This window comes from Micropterus dolomieu, linkage group LG01, assembly GCF_021292245.1.
Source record: "Micropterus dolomieu isolate WLL.071019.BEF.003 ecotype Adirondacks linkage group LG01, ASM2129224v1, whole genome shotgun sequence".
In the NCBI taxonomy this organism is placed as follows: Eukaryota; Metazoa; Chordata; class Actinopteri; order Centrarchiformes; family Centrarchidae; genus Micropterus; species Micropterus dolomieu.
Window position 1 is genome coordinate 47581733 of NC_060150.1, and position 13239 is coordinate 47594971.

Sequence of the window (13239 nt, forward strand, 5' to 3'; positions counted from 1 at the left end):
CTTCCCTCAGTGAGAGAGCTGAAGATGGGTCGAGGATGGGTGTTTCAGCACGACAACGACCCTAAGCACACCGCCAAAGCAACAAAAGAGTGGCTGAAGAAGAAGCACATCAAGGTTCTGGAGTGGCCTAGCCAGTCTCCAGACCTGAATCCAATTGAAAATCTTTGGAGGGAGCTTAAAATTCGAGTTGCCAGGCGACAACCTCGGAACCTGAATGATTTGGAGGCTGTCTGCAGGGAGGAGTGGGCCAACATCCCTGCCGAAATGTGCACAAACCTTGTCACCAACTATAAAAACCGTTTGACATCTGTGCTGGCCAATAATGGCTTTTCTACAAAATATTAACATGCTGTTTGGTAGGGGGTCAAATACTTGTTTTTCCTCATCAGATGGTTATCAATTTTTATAAATTCATATGATGTGATTTTCTGGAATTTTCTTTGGGATTCTGTCTTTCACTGTTAGAATGTACATATGATTAAAATTATAGATCGTTGCATTCTTTGTAAGTGGGCAAACCTGCAAAATCAGCAAGGGGTCAAATACTTATTTCCCCCACTGTAGCTCCTCCTAATGTCACTGGTAGATGACTAATACTGCTGATACTCCTACTGTCACTACTAATACTCATGCTACAAATACAGAAAGAAACACGCACACAAGATATATTTAAAAACTTCCACACAGCAGCACACACACACCTGTCTGTCAGTCGCTACCTCCCTCTCTGGGGAGTCATGGGAGGGAGGGCGCTGTCAACTTGATTGACAGTTCTGTCGGCTTATCAAATTAGTCCCGGCCCAGTCGCGGCTGACAGCGTTACCGACCAATAAATGCAGATTTGTGGGGAATCATAGCGAGCCATCAGCTTTGATTTGCTACTACATGAGATGTTTATGGAGCAGGAAAGAGGGCGAGAGACTATCAGGAGACTGGGGAGAGAGAGAGGTGGGGGGGGGGGCACTTTGTTTTCTCTCTCTCCTCGCTCTCTTCCCATCCCTCCCTCATTCGATTAACTTTAGGAGTACTTTGGAGGAGAACATATATTTGAGAGGCTGCAATTTCCGGCAGCTTTAGTGGGTTTTAGATCAATTTACAGCCATAATGCACATAATGGTTTGTTTGGAGATGAAACACACATCCACAGCGGAGTTCGCACTCATCAGAGTCAGACTTGTAGATAAACAGCACTTCAAAGACTTGTCTGGACTTCCTGTTTATATATTAAGTGGCGTTTTACAGAGATCATAACTTTTAGTGACCTTGTGTTGGACCTGGTGTCCGTACAAGGCTCTGGTTCTGGCACAGTGATGTTGGGCGGTTAATATGCACGCGTATCCAATCATGGGGAAAAGCAAAAGAAGTGACTGAGGTGCGGTACTACAGTATAGTGGCCCACATGTAAGACAACCCTGAGTATAAAACAAACGCTTTCTGTAACACGTGATCATTGAAGGTTCAGTGTGTAAGATTTAGTGGCATCTAGTGGTGAGGGTTGTGAATTGCAACCATCTGTCCAGTCTACCACTGCCCCCCTAACCTTTCAAAAGCTGACTTGGCCTCCGACAGAGAACATGTAAAATGTAAGCCAAGAGTGTGAAACACTGTCACTGTTTCTGCACCACAGTCCATTATAAACCACACATTAGATAGAGTTTCTATAAACACTGACAAGGGAAACACGTTAATTCTGTCTGTGATTATGGACCCTCGCCAAAACTGCCGGTGCTTTGCTGGCAGCAAAAAATATAAATAAATAAATGCTTTGATAGCCGTGCTGAAATAGATCTCAGTCGTGGCAGCAACAGTTACTCACATAACCACTTCCTGTTTAGTGGTTTTGCCTACAAAATAAAAGCGTGAGAAGCTGGATTACTCTAATGCAGTATTTGGTGTTGAACTTACTTTGAAAAACTCTGAACGACATTAAAAGAATCTGCTGCGTGCTTGACACAACTCTGAAAGAGAACGTGATTCCCCTCAATGTCCTCTGCCTGGAGATACTGGGGAAATGAAAAATAGGTTGATGGACGCGGATTAAACACAGAAACAAAAACAGTGCAGCACATGCCGTGATCGGAGAAACATTCGCTGACGAATTGAAGAGAGAGAAAAAAAAGTTGTCCCGAAGCGGGTTCAAACCCCCAACCCTCGGATCAACATGCTGATGCAAATCAATATTATGGTTTATATTCTCATCCACCATTTAATGGCTGAAAACGTTGCTCCGATGCAAAACTTATTTGCAGACCCCTGCTGTATATCATTTCTACTTCTTCTTCTTCTTCAACACAGTGATGAGTGTCTGCGCTGCCTGAATTCTACCAAAAGTACAACAAGGTAGTGGCGAAACGTGCTCTGTAGCGCTGTTTGTCCGTAGAAGCATGACGATGCAACGTGGCGACGTCTATGGAAGAGGGTGCCTATATAAATATAAATGGCTCATTCTAAGGTAATAAAAACACAATGGTTCATTATGTAAGGTCTTTACACACCACTGAAAACATAGCTCAGGATCTTATATTGCCTTTCTGTCGATAGATCCTCAGAAATATGACGCACTGAACCTTTACGAGTGCTTGGACGTCCATTTAAAGCAAAGGATCAATAAAATTACAACGTTACATCGGCTGCATTGCAAAGGTGCAGGTCTGGTTACAACGTTGGTGGCGAGACAAACGGGAGTTTACTGAAGAATATACAATATAAATAACTATTCAGAACCTTCGGTGTGATTTTTGCAAACTCAGAGCACAATAACGGTCTCTAGGTCACGATGCTACCATGGCAACCGGCAGCGCTTGCAGAAGCTGCAGCCGGTAGCTTCTCTACACTTTTGTTTTTTATCTATTTCTTCTGGCTTTATTGCCAAAACATGCGTTAAGTCGTTAATTCAGAGATGGATCTGTTTGTTTGTGTTTCATTTCGCATATTACTATAACGCGTTTGACCGCGCTGCAGGTCAGCGACACCGGACGTGATGTTGTTCAAGTCAGCTGCTAGCCAAAAAGCTAAAGGAAGTTCGGCTGCTTGTTGTCTCTTCAGGTTTATTATTGTTCCAGTAAAGTAGATTCATTTCTAAAACGCGCTGCTGAACAGGTTTCCCGTCTCTTTTAAGGACGGGGCGCAGTGGTTGAAAGTCATTGTAACGGAACGAGTAACGTGATCATTTACTTTTAATACCCAGTAATGAGTAAAGTAATATTGTTACTTTTTAAATGAGTAATAAGTAAAAAGTAAGTCATTACAATTTCTGATAATTTGCCCAACACTGCAGCTAGATGTGCCGTTTAAAGTGATGTTTAAATCCTGCTCAGTCCTGTCTAATCATTGTCTGTAACACACAGTAGAGATGGAAAGATCCACTGATTCACATCGGTTCAGCATCACAAGAGTTCGACGGGCCCGATTTTAAAGTGTGCATTGCTTCCGATTTGGGATGAACTTGAGACTTCTGGTTTGTAAAATCCAATTTACACGCTGTCATCTCCACTGCAGCCGGTGGCCTGTCAGCAACTACGGAGGCCGAGGTGTGTCACATTAGATTAACATGGAGGGGGAAGAGCTACAAGTAACAGGATTCCTACAAATCGAATGTTTGGAAACACTTTAGGTTTTTCTAGAGGGACACGACGCGTGCAGTCGGTGCTGCTATGAAGGCCACAGGCGGCATGACTGAGCTGAAGCGGCGACATGATGCGAGCGGGGAGACATCTGTATATCGCCTCAGAGATGCACGTCTCTAACACACAGCAGTGCAGAAAGGATCATCTTAAGGGTGGGCAGATCCACACCAAGCTTTGATCTTTGATCCCTGGATCTGGTCTCGCAGGCTGCCCACTACACCTGAAACCTGTGCATGCCTGCCAGCTGCAGGCGTGACAGAAGTAGCAGTGCTAAGAAATGCTGTAATGACCCAGTTACCGTTAACACTTACTTCTTTAGATATTCCACTCTACCGTGAAGTAAAAAACCCGGGGGGTCAGTCTTGACACTGAGCCGGACTTGGATGTTCAATTAGGAAATATTGCGTAAGAGCAAGACCCTCCCTCTCACTGTAGGGTGCCAAAAAGGTTGACCCACGCCTTTGTCTTCTCTCGCCTACTTTACCTTTAAAAACCACTGCGAGGCTACAACTTGCTTACAAAACCAGGAGAGGAGAACCCATTCCACCAGTTCTAGACACTTTGCACTGGCTCCCGGTAACACTGAGGATTGAACAAGTATTTTACTTGTTTACAGGACCCTAAATGGTTTAGCACCTTCATATCGTTCCAAATGCTCCCTCAGCTCGTCTAGTACTGGCCTGCTCAGTGTCCCAAAAACAGAAATATAAAAAGTCTTTAAGCGCCGAAGGTCTGGATCAAACTCCCACTGTCAAAAAGCGACGAGCAACCTCGGTTTTTAGAAACAGCTCAAAACCCATTTATTTGACCTTGCTGTTAATTAATCTCAAAGATTTATTTCAACACTATTGTTATTTTATACTTGTTTTTTATTGGAACGGGTACATTCCAACGTACAGTCAGAATTTTTACTTGCGTACTGATTTTATTACGTGCTTTTAATTAATCTCAATTGGTCATTTTAAAATTCTTTTAATTTTGAATATATTTATTTGCTTACCTTGTAAAGCGCTTTGAGTTTAATGTCATGAAAGGTGCTCTATAAATAAAGCTTATTATTATCATCGCTATTATTATCATTATTATAATAATGTCAACACGATTACATTACATTAATATATACTTTTCTCTTTCTTGTCTTTGTGCTGATGCCAGCATGATGTGTATGAACAATTAAATAAAAAAACTTAACAAAACACTTCAGACCCGGTGTTTTTCAATTCAATCTTTCAAAAAATGCATGAAAGGGGCCCAAATGATGAAAACATGCTCATTTACAAAGAACATAAATAGTCAATTTTACCTTTAGTGTTATTTTTAAAGGTTGCTTCAGGTTATTTCATCTGTGACATGAACATTTATATTATCTGAACACGCTGATATCTGAACACTGTAAAACGGACGGTGCGTAAACTGTGTTTAGGTGGGCTTACGATCCAGTATCCATCCCGATCAATGTCTGCTGCTCTTGTAAAAAAAAAGAAGAAATCCAGTAAAGTTAAAGCTCCTCTGGGGAGAGCGTTAAACCTCCCTCAGTTCAGATTCAGAAAATGGTCCATCAATCAATAATAATGACTGATTTAAGGTGATCCAGACAGGAAACAGCAGTGAGGTGAGGCCATGTGTTTGTGCGGTCTGACTGCTGGTTTATGTTTCTGATGGGAACAAACTGTTTCAGCTTCCTCATCAGCTTTTTGGATCCATTCAGGGTCGTTAGCAAAATTTAATATGCTGACTAACGACAGCAGAACGGCTATCTGTCCCTGCAGACAGATGAAGAGACAGAGCTGGTGTAGAGGGTGAAGAAGTCGACAGGGAATAAAAGAAAAGAATGACAGCTCGTTGAATTTATAAACTCCACCTCGTCTGTGTAAACTGAAGCACAAATTAAAAGTCTGAACAGTTTTTGGATCCCATTCCAAGTTGCTAAAATCTGTGGATTTATTAAGCTCAATGGACTCTCCCATCGAATCTTTCATTCACAAGCCTCTTGTAGACTGCCTCTTTCTGGCGTCTGCAAAGACAGAAGCCAGCGACACATACAGGAAAGTGACACAGTTAAAACTTAACTTAAACGTTCTGAAGCGCAGAGACACTTCACCCAAGAGGGAACTCACGGCAACGGTATTCCCTGATGGCCTCGTTCAGCAGGATAATGCCACAAAGCAACAATGGTTCAAGAATGGTTTGAGAAACACAAGCAAGTTCAAGCAAAGTCCCCAGATCTCAGTCCAATCGAGCTTCTGTGGAGTGAGCTGGACAAACAAGTCCGATCCATGCAGGCCCCACCTAGTGTTCATTCTGTCAGCCATTTTAAAATTTAGTCTTAGTCCTGTGTCAGATGTTCTTGTTAGGTTTGTCATATTTAGTCCACTGTGTTTTAGTCAAGTTTTAGTTGATTAAAAGTCTGGGTATTTTAGTCAAAAGTCAATCTACAAGTCAAAATTTTAGTCATTAACCATTAACCAAGGATGAATGAATGAAGTATGAACAGATGCATATTGTTTTTATTATTATCGTATTACTACCTGCCGCACCAATGTAACTCGAGGTAAGTTCAAATTCAACAAATGAAGTTCTCGATGTGCCAAAGTTGTATTGTCGTCGACGGCAGAAGAAGACAGCAAACAATCCTTACAGGCGGAACTTACAGGGGAACCAACGGAACTTCTAACACAGGAACCACAGGAACTTCTTAAACAGGAACCACCACAGGAACCAACGGAACTTCTAACACAGGAACCACAGGAACTTCTTAAACAGGAACCACCACAGGTACCAACGGAACTTACAGGGGAACCAACGGAACTTACCACAGGAACCAACGGAAGTTCTTACACGGTAACCAACGCAACTTACCACAGGAACCAATGGAACTTACCACAGGAACCAACGGAAGTTCTTACACGGTAACCACCGGAACTTACCACAGGAACCACGGGAACTAACAGGGGAACCAACGGAACTTACCACAGGAACCAACGGAACGTCTTACACGGTAACCAACGCAACTTACCACAGGAACCAATGGAACTTACCACAGGAACCAACGGAACTTCTTACACGGTAACCACCGGAACTTACCACAGGAACCACCGGAACTAACAGATGAAACCAACGGAACTTACCACAGGAACTAACAGAACTTACAGGGGAACCACCGGAACTTACCACAAGAACCAACGGAACTTACAGGGGAACCAACGGAACTTACCACAGAAACTAACGGAACTTACCACAGAAACTAACGGAACTTACCACAGAAACTAACGGAACTTACAGGGGAACCAATATAACTTCTTACACAGGAACCACAGGAACTTCCTACACAGGAACTAACGGAGCTTACAGGGGAACCAACGGAACTTACAGGGGAACCAACGGAATTTACCACAGGAACCAACGGAACATCTTACATGGGAACCATAGGAACTTCTTACACGGGAACAAACGGAACTTACAGGGGAACCAACGGAACTTCCTGTAAATGGTCTGAGTCAGAACCATCCAAAAAATACTTTTCACACTAGAAACGGACCGTGACTCTACCGAGAATGTCTTTTTGTCTGACCACATTTTGTATGTTTGTTCCAGAACGTGGTCCATATCATTTTGGTTTGGATCAAACTGAAAAGTCAAATGAGGTAGGTATGAAAGTCCTCTTAAAAGATCTGCTGATACCTTGGGTCTAGTGGAGTCCATGCTGCAGCAAAAGGGGGACATACACAATATTAGGCAGGCTGTCGGTGTGTTTACCATCCCTGGAGGAACATTTTTAGGCTTTAGAAGAACGAGTGTTTGGCCGTAGCCTCTCACTCTCAACTAAAGTTTAGTGCATCGAGCAGAAAGATGAATGAATATTACAGAGCAGAGTGGTGAAAGCCAAACACCCTTCCAGCACAGCAAACTCTTTGAGGTGTAAGAGAGGTGCTGGTTCTCCACCAAACAAATTACTTAAAAAGACTTGTAAATGGATTCGATAAAGAGATTCTGAACTGGATTAGAGATGCGATAAAATGCTAGCCAGCCCCGTCCCTATAGTAGGTACAGGCACATTCTTGTTTTCCCTGTCGCCCAGTGTGTTGAGGTGCATGTTTCAGCTGTCTTAAGATCCATTACATTAGATTCAGATGCTTTTGTCTGAAGCAACTAACTGCAGTCAAACTTGAAAGCTACCAGCGAGATGTCATCAAACATTGATGAAGAAAAAACACTTAATTTGTATTCAGTTACAGGAGGATGCTTCCCGTCAAGGCCAACAACAGTTAAGTTTGCTCGGCTCCCAGTTGGACTTCTCATGTGATGGATACAAACCGACAAAACTGAGAGCGAGCAGCTTTGAAAACGTGGAGCAAATTTACTCTACTGCCTGGTCCAATTTCTCCTGCAGCCATAAAACTAATTATCTTTCCCTCACTTGAACCTGCCTCTGATACTGATACCTGTTTTCAGTAGCTTGGTGGTTAAAAGATAAGGAACACAGCATTTACTCTACATTTATACATACAGTGACAGTTTGACTCTTAATTTACTTATGTCTGGGGTGCCAGTCAGGTCCCTCTCCTGACATATAAGGTTTATACAGGGTGCATTATCTTTTAATCAAATGTCACAAAGGACACATATATGAAAATATGGACCCTCACGTTGAATTACACTAACAGTGTAATGAAAACCACAATTCAGGAGTTTTAAAGCACAATAAAAAGCTTGTATTTCATTAACGCACAAAAGAACCAACAATATAACGCTGTGGGTATCAGTTCAATGTTCAGTATTCTCTTTGTTGGCAAAAAAACACAACATAGGGACTTTTCGTAAATTCATCTCAATCATCCAGCAAAATCAATAATTCAATTAATCAAAAATGAAGGTTTGAGTAGCAACACACACAAAAAAACCAAAACAGGGCAACAACAACATAAAATGCTTTAGTGCACTTTCGACCGGGCTACTGGTCAAAGGATCCTGGTCTGGCATTTAATTACGGCGTTTTGACGTTATGGCCGTAAGTAGCTGATTGCTTGATTTCTGCAGCAGAGGTGATGATTTGTAGAGTGGCGATGGATGATACGATCACTACGGAGACCGATGCTTGTGTAGGTGACTGAAAACGATTCGTCAAGAGATTATACTACCTTGCTTTGCAAGAGTTTTTACTCCGCCGCAATCGCGCTCAGTTCACTGCTCTCTTTACTCCCCTGTCCTCTTCCCCTTTCGCTCTTTTATTCACTAGGGAGGATTCAGCTGATGCTGTGGCTGTAGCGCAAAGAGAATCCGAGCAGGTATCGGCGGCCCTCACACGGGCGGTGCATCCTGAATATTAGAGGTTGTTACAGGTTACCAACAAATCCCACATGCACTCAACATGTCAGCCCGTTTCTCAAAGCCCAGTTGTTCCTCCTGAAGATATAAATATTGTGTGTGTGTGTGTGTTTTACTTTAACACAATGACACTGCCATCAACACCTCACAAACAGGAGGAAATAGTGCACTTATTGGGGACTATTTTCAGTGGCGGATGAATCCGCATGTGGTGCTCTAGTTAGTATTTGGGGCAGCAGTGAGCCTCGCTGATGGGTTTTAATAGTTTCTGGACAACGATAGAGCTCCGTGGCCCAAAGAAATAAGAGACATCTGGCTGTGAGACACATACAGGATTCATCAGAAGATACGTTCACTGCTGGTCTGAGTCTGATCATGAGATTTAGTGACGAGAAGATAAATAAAGAATATCTTTCTGAGCGCTTCTGCATCTATTTTTGAAGCAGGGAGCTTTAGAGCATTTGTCTGAGACAGGCAGAATGATAAAGTGTGCAGACAGAGAATCTGTGTGCGATGCTAGAGAGGGAAAGTGTGTGAGAGACAGAGAGAGAGCGAGGGAGAGGGAGGTTTGGGAAGAAAAAGGTGCAATGCAGGTATTTTATGCGCCACTAATTTAACAACCAATAACGGTAATTAACTCCGTCTAGAACTTTCTCTCTCTCCATCACTCTCATTAGGCTGCGATGCCATCGATGAGAAATCTAAGTACTGAGGTGTGTGTGAAACTGAGGGACATCAGCAGCGAAAATGACAACAGTGTGTGGGAGCCAGAGAGAGGGAGAAAGGGGGAGAGGTTGTGGGAGTAAAAAGGCGCAATGCAGGTATTTTGTGCAGCACTAATTTAAGAACTCAGAAATGCAAGTGAGAATATGCGGACGCAAGAACATGACACCTGCAGCTGAACATGTCAGGCTTTCCTCCAGATGCTCAATCTGCTGCAGGGATTTGCTCCCAGTCAGGCGCCAGTGTTACGGTGCTGACGCGGGAAGACGCAGACACAATGAGACCGAAGTGTAGTCGAGCGGGGTTTTATTAAATTAAACAGGTGCAACTTCAAAGTAAAGTGAGGGCAGCGCAAAAACAAAAGCAACGTAATCCATACACAGTGAACATCCATAAATCCAAAGTACTAATCCTGAGACACTGATATGAACACAGACACTGGTGAAAACACCAGTGAAACAATGAACTAGTGAGACAGAGACATGAAAACCTAAGGAGATGGCGAGGACGAGACACAGGAGAAACACATTAGGGCGGTTTAGTTTCACAACGATTACTAATTGTTTAATGTCATGTAACTTGTGTAACGTAGTTAAGGTCCGGTCACTTGTCGCTGCATTAGTGCGGGAAACACTTGTTTCGTTTAGGTTGGAGGACTTGTTGGGTGTTCCAGTTCATCCCAGAGGTGGTGGATGAGGTTGAGCTCGGGGCTCTGCGCAGACCAGTCAAGTTCTTCCACACCAAAGTGGGAAAACTATTTCTACATGGAGCTGCTCTGTGGACAGGGAGAAGTTGTCATGTTGAAACAAAGTTAGATGAACTCCAGTGTCTAAAACAGTGGTTCCTAACCAGTCTCCTCCGTCAGACAGCAGGTCCATTGATTTTTCTCCCTATATTGTTTTGTTTGAAGGATTTTCAGAGACCTCAAGACATGAGAGGATCCAGTCCTTCACAGGAACAGAGTCCTGACACCCAGCCTGGGAGCATCTGGTCTAAAATATCACTGCCGGCTGGAGCATTTAGATTTTCCTCCATTGGAAATAAGTGGTCAGGACCAAACCAGGGAAACCAGACCAGGCCACGCAAAAGCACAACAGTTTATTCACGTGTTGGAGACATGAGACAGGACGTGGTTACTTCATGAACCAAACCATAGTCGAACCTTTCCCGACATGTTTTAGCGTGCTAAACCACACACGGGACTCATCCTCCTTCGCTGGAAAGACCTCATCCAGAGTCGTATCCGAATGTAAATACGAGGCTTGTTGGTGCGGCAACTTACACTCCTGCAGTGACAGAACAGGGCTGGACGAAGACGGTGACAGGCGTGAACGTGTTTGTCAAAGTTCACCAAAGCTGCGAGTTAATCCATAAACTTATAGATGAGTCAGTCTGAAACTGTAACGGCTGGTGTCTCTCACCCATTACTCTCCATCTCTTTATCTCCCCCCATTAGCTCTAATACCAAAAAGTCAGTTCACATTAATGTATTGTTAGACCTGTGTGTGTGAGCTCGGTGGGGAAAAAGGTCGCTATTTAAAAGACATTAAAATGCTGAAAGATGAACAGTGTCAGACATTTTTACGCACTGCAGGGCCCTCGCCACACACACACACACACACACACACACACACACACACACACACACACACACACAGACACACACACACTAACGCAAGGTCGGGCAAGTGAGAGTGTGTGTGTGTGTGTGTGTGTGTGTCACTGTAATGTGAAAAAGGAGTTCTCAGCCATAAGGTATGAACCTCCCACTGCTGCCCTTTACGCACACACACACACACACACACACACACACTTCTTAAAAAATGAGATGTCAACACCAGGCACCGCAGCTCGGAGGTGCACGCCAAGGACGGCGTTGTGTGTGTGTCTTTGAGACTCATAGCTTCTCGTTGCCATTTAGAGTAAACAGACACTTTTCACTGTACAAATAAGTGTGTTTGTGTGTTTGTGTGTGTGTGTGTGTGTGTGTGTGTGCGTGTGCGTTAATTAAAAGCGATGACACTGCCATCAGTCGTCTGCCATTAGCAGCTAAACAGACAGAGTGACCTTTAGCTTTTCTTTCCTTTCTTTCCGTTTGTTTCATTTCTTTCTGCCTCTTTTCATCTTTCTTTTCCTTCACTCACTTTTTTCTTTCCTCTTCACATCCTTACGGTCGTCATTTCTTAAAGGAGACCTATTATAAAGTGCCTTTCCAGTCCCACCTTGTAGTTCTGTGACTCTCATGTCAGCCTCTGTCTGAAGCAAGCTGTAGATGCCCCCCCCCAAACAAAGTGTGCACTATGAGCTGTTGCAGTTCGTTACACCTTGGCTAGATAAGGTAAAGTATTATAATCTGTTGCTTCAGTGATTATTCCTCCTGTTCTGTTTTTCTAAAGCATGTAAAGGTTGAAATATAGTGTTATATAGTTTTGGCTTGAAAGCAGCGGGGATGAAGAGTTGGGCTCCGGGTTTTTTTCCCCCTCGTTCCCGTGATCGGCACTAATTAAATCCTACGAAAGGACAAGAAAAACGAAATTTAATACTTTGGTAATGAAATTTAAGACTTTTAAGGCCTTATTTTAGGAATCTGAAATTTAAGACTTTTTCACTACTTTTAAGACCCGGCGGGTTCCCTGAGGGGATATCTGAGGTTCTGGCTCACAGGGATTCCTTTTAAATGCTTTGACCTCATTATTTCAAGCTTTTAACACAAACATCTGACGTTATAGAAATGTCAGAAAATATGAAAAAGCATAAATTTAACTCTCTTCCTCTCTTTCCTCTTTACTTCTTACCTCTCCTCTTTCCTTCTCCTCTCCTCTTTCCTTTCTCTCTTTACTCTTCACTTCTTACCTTCTTCACTTCTTACCTCTCCTCTTTCCTTCTCCTCTCCTCTTTCCTTTTTCTCTTTCCTCTTCACTTCTTACCTTCTTCACTTCTTATCTCTCCTCTTTCCTTCTCCTCTCCTCTTTCCTTTCTCTCTTTCCTCTTCACTTCTTACCTCTCCTCTTTCCTTCTCCTCTCCTCTTTCCTTTTTCTCTTTCCTCTTCACTTCTTACCTTCTTCACTTCTTACCTTCTTCACTTCTTACCTCTCCTCTTTCCTTTTTCTCTTTCCGCTTCACTTCTTACCTTCTTCACTTCTTATCTCTCCTCTTTCCTTCTCCTCTCCTCTTTCCTTTCTCTCTTTCCTCTTCACTTCTTACCTTCTTCACTTCTTACCTTCTTCACTTCTTATCTCTCCTCTTTCCTTCTCCTCTCCTCTTTCCTTTCTCTCTTTCCTCTTCACTTCTTACCTCTCCTCTTTCCTTTCTCTCTTTCCTCTTCACTTCTTACCTTCTTCACTTCTTATCTCTCCTCTTTCCTTCTCCTCTCCTCTTTCCTTTCTCTCTTTCCTCTTCACTTCTTACCTCTCCTCTTTCCTTCTCCTCTCCTCTTTCCTTTCTCTCTTTCCTCTTCACTTCTTACCTCTCCTCTTTCCTTCTCCTCTCCTCTTTCCTTTCTCTCTTTCCTCTTCACTTCTTACCTCTCCTCTTTCCTTTCTCTCTTTCCTCTTCACTTCTTAC

General features: G+C 43.1%; 1 protein-coding gene across 2 annotated transcripts in view; it reads right to left on the minus strand.

Moving 5' to 3' along the window:
* fars2 (phenylalanyl-tRNA synthetase 2, mitochondrial) overlaps positions 1 to 13239 on the minus strand; it is a 186880-nt gene that overhangs the window by 48116 nt on the left and 125525 nt on the right. The gene's annotated exons all lie outside the window — the stretch shown is intronic.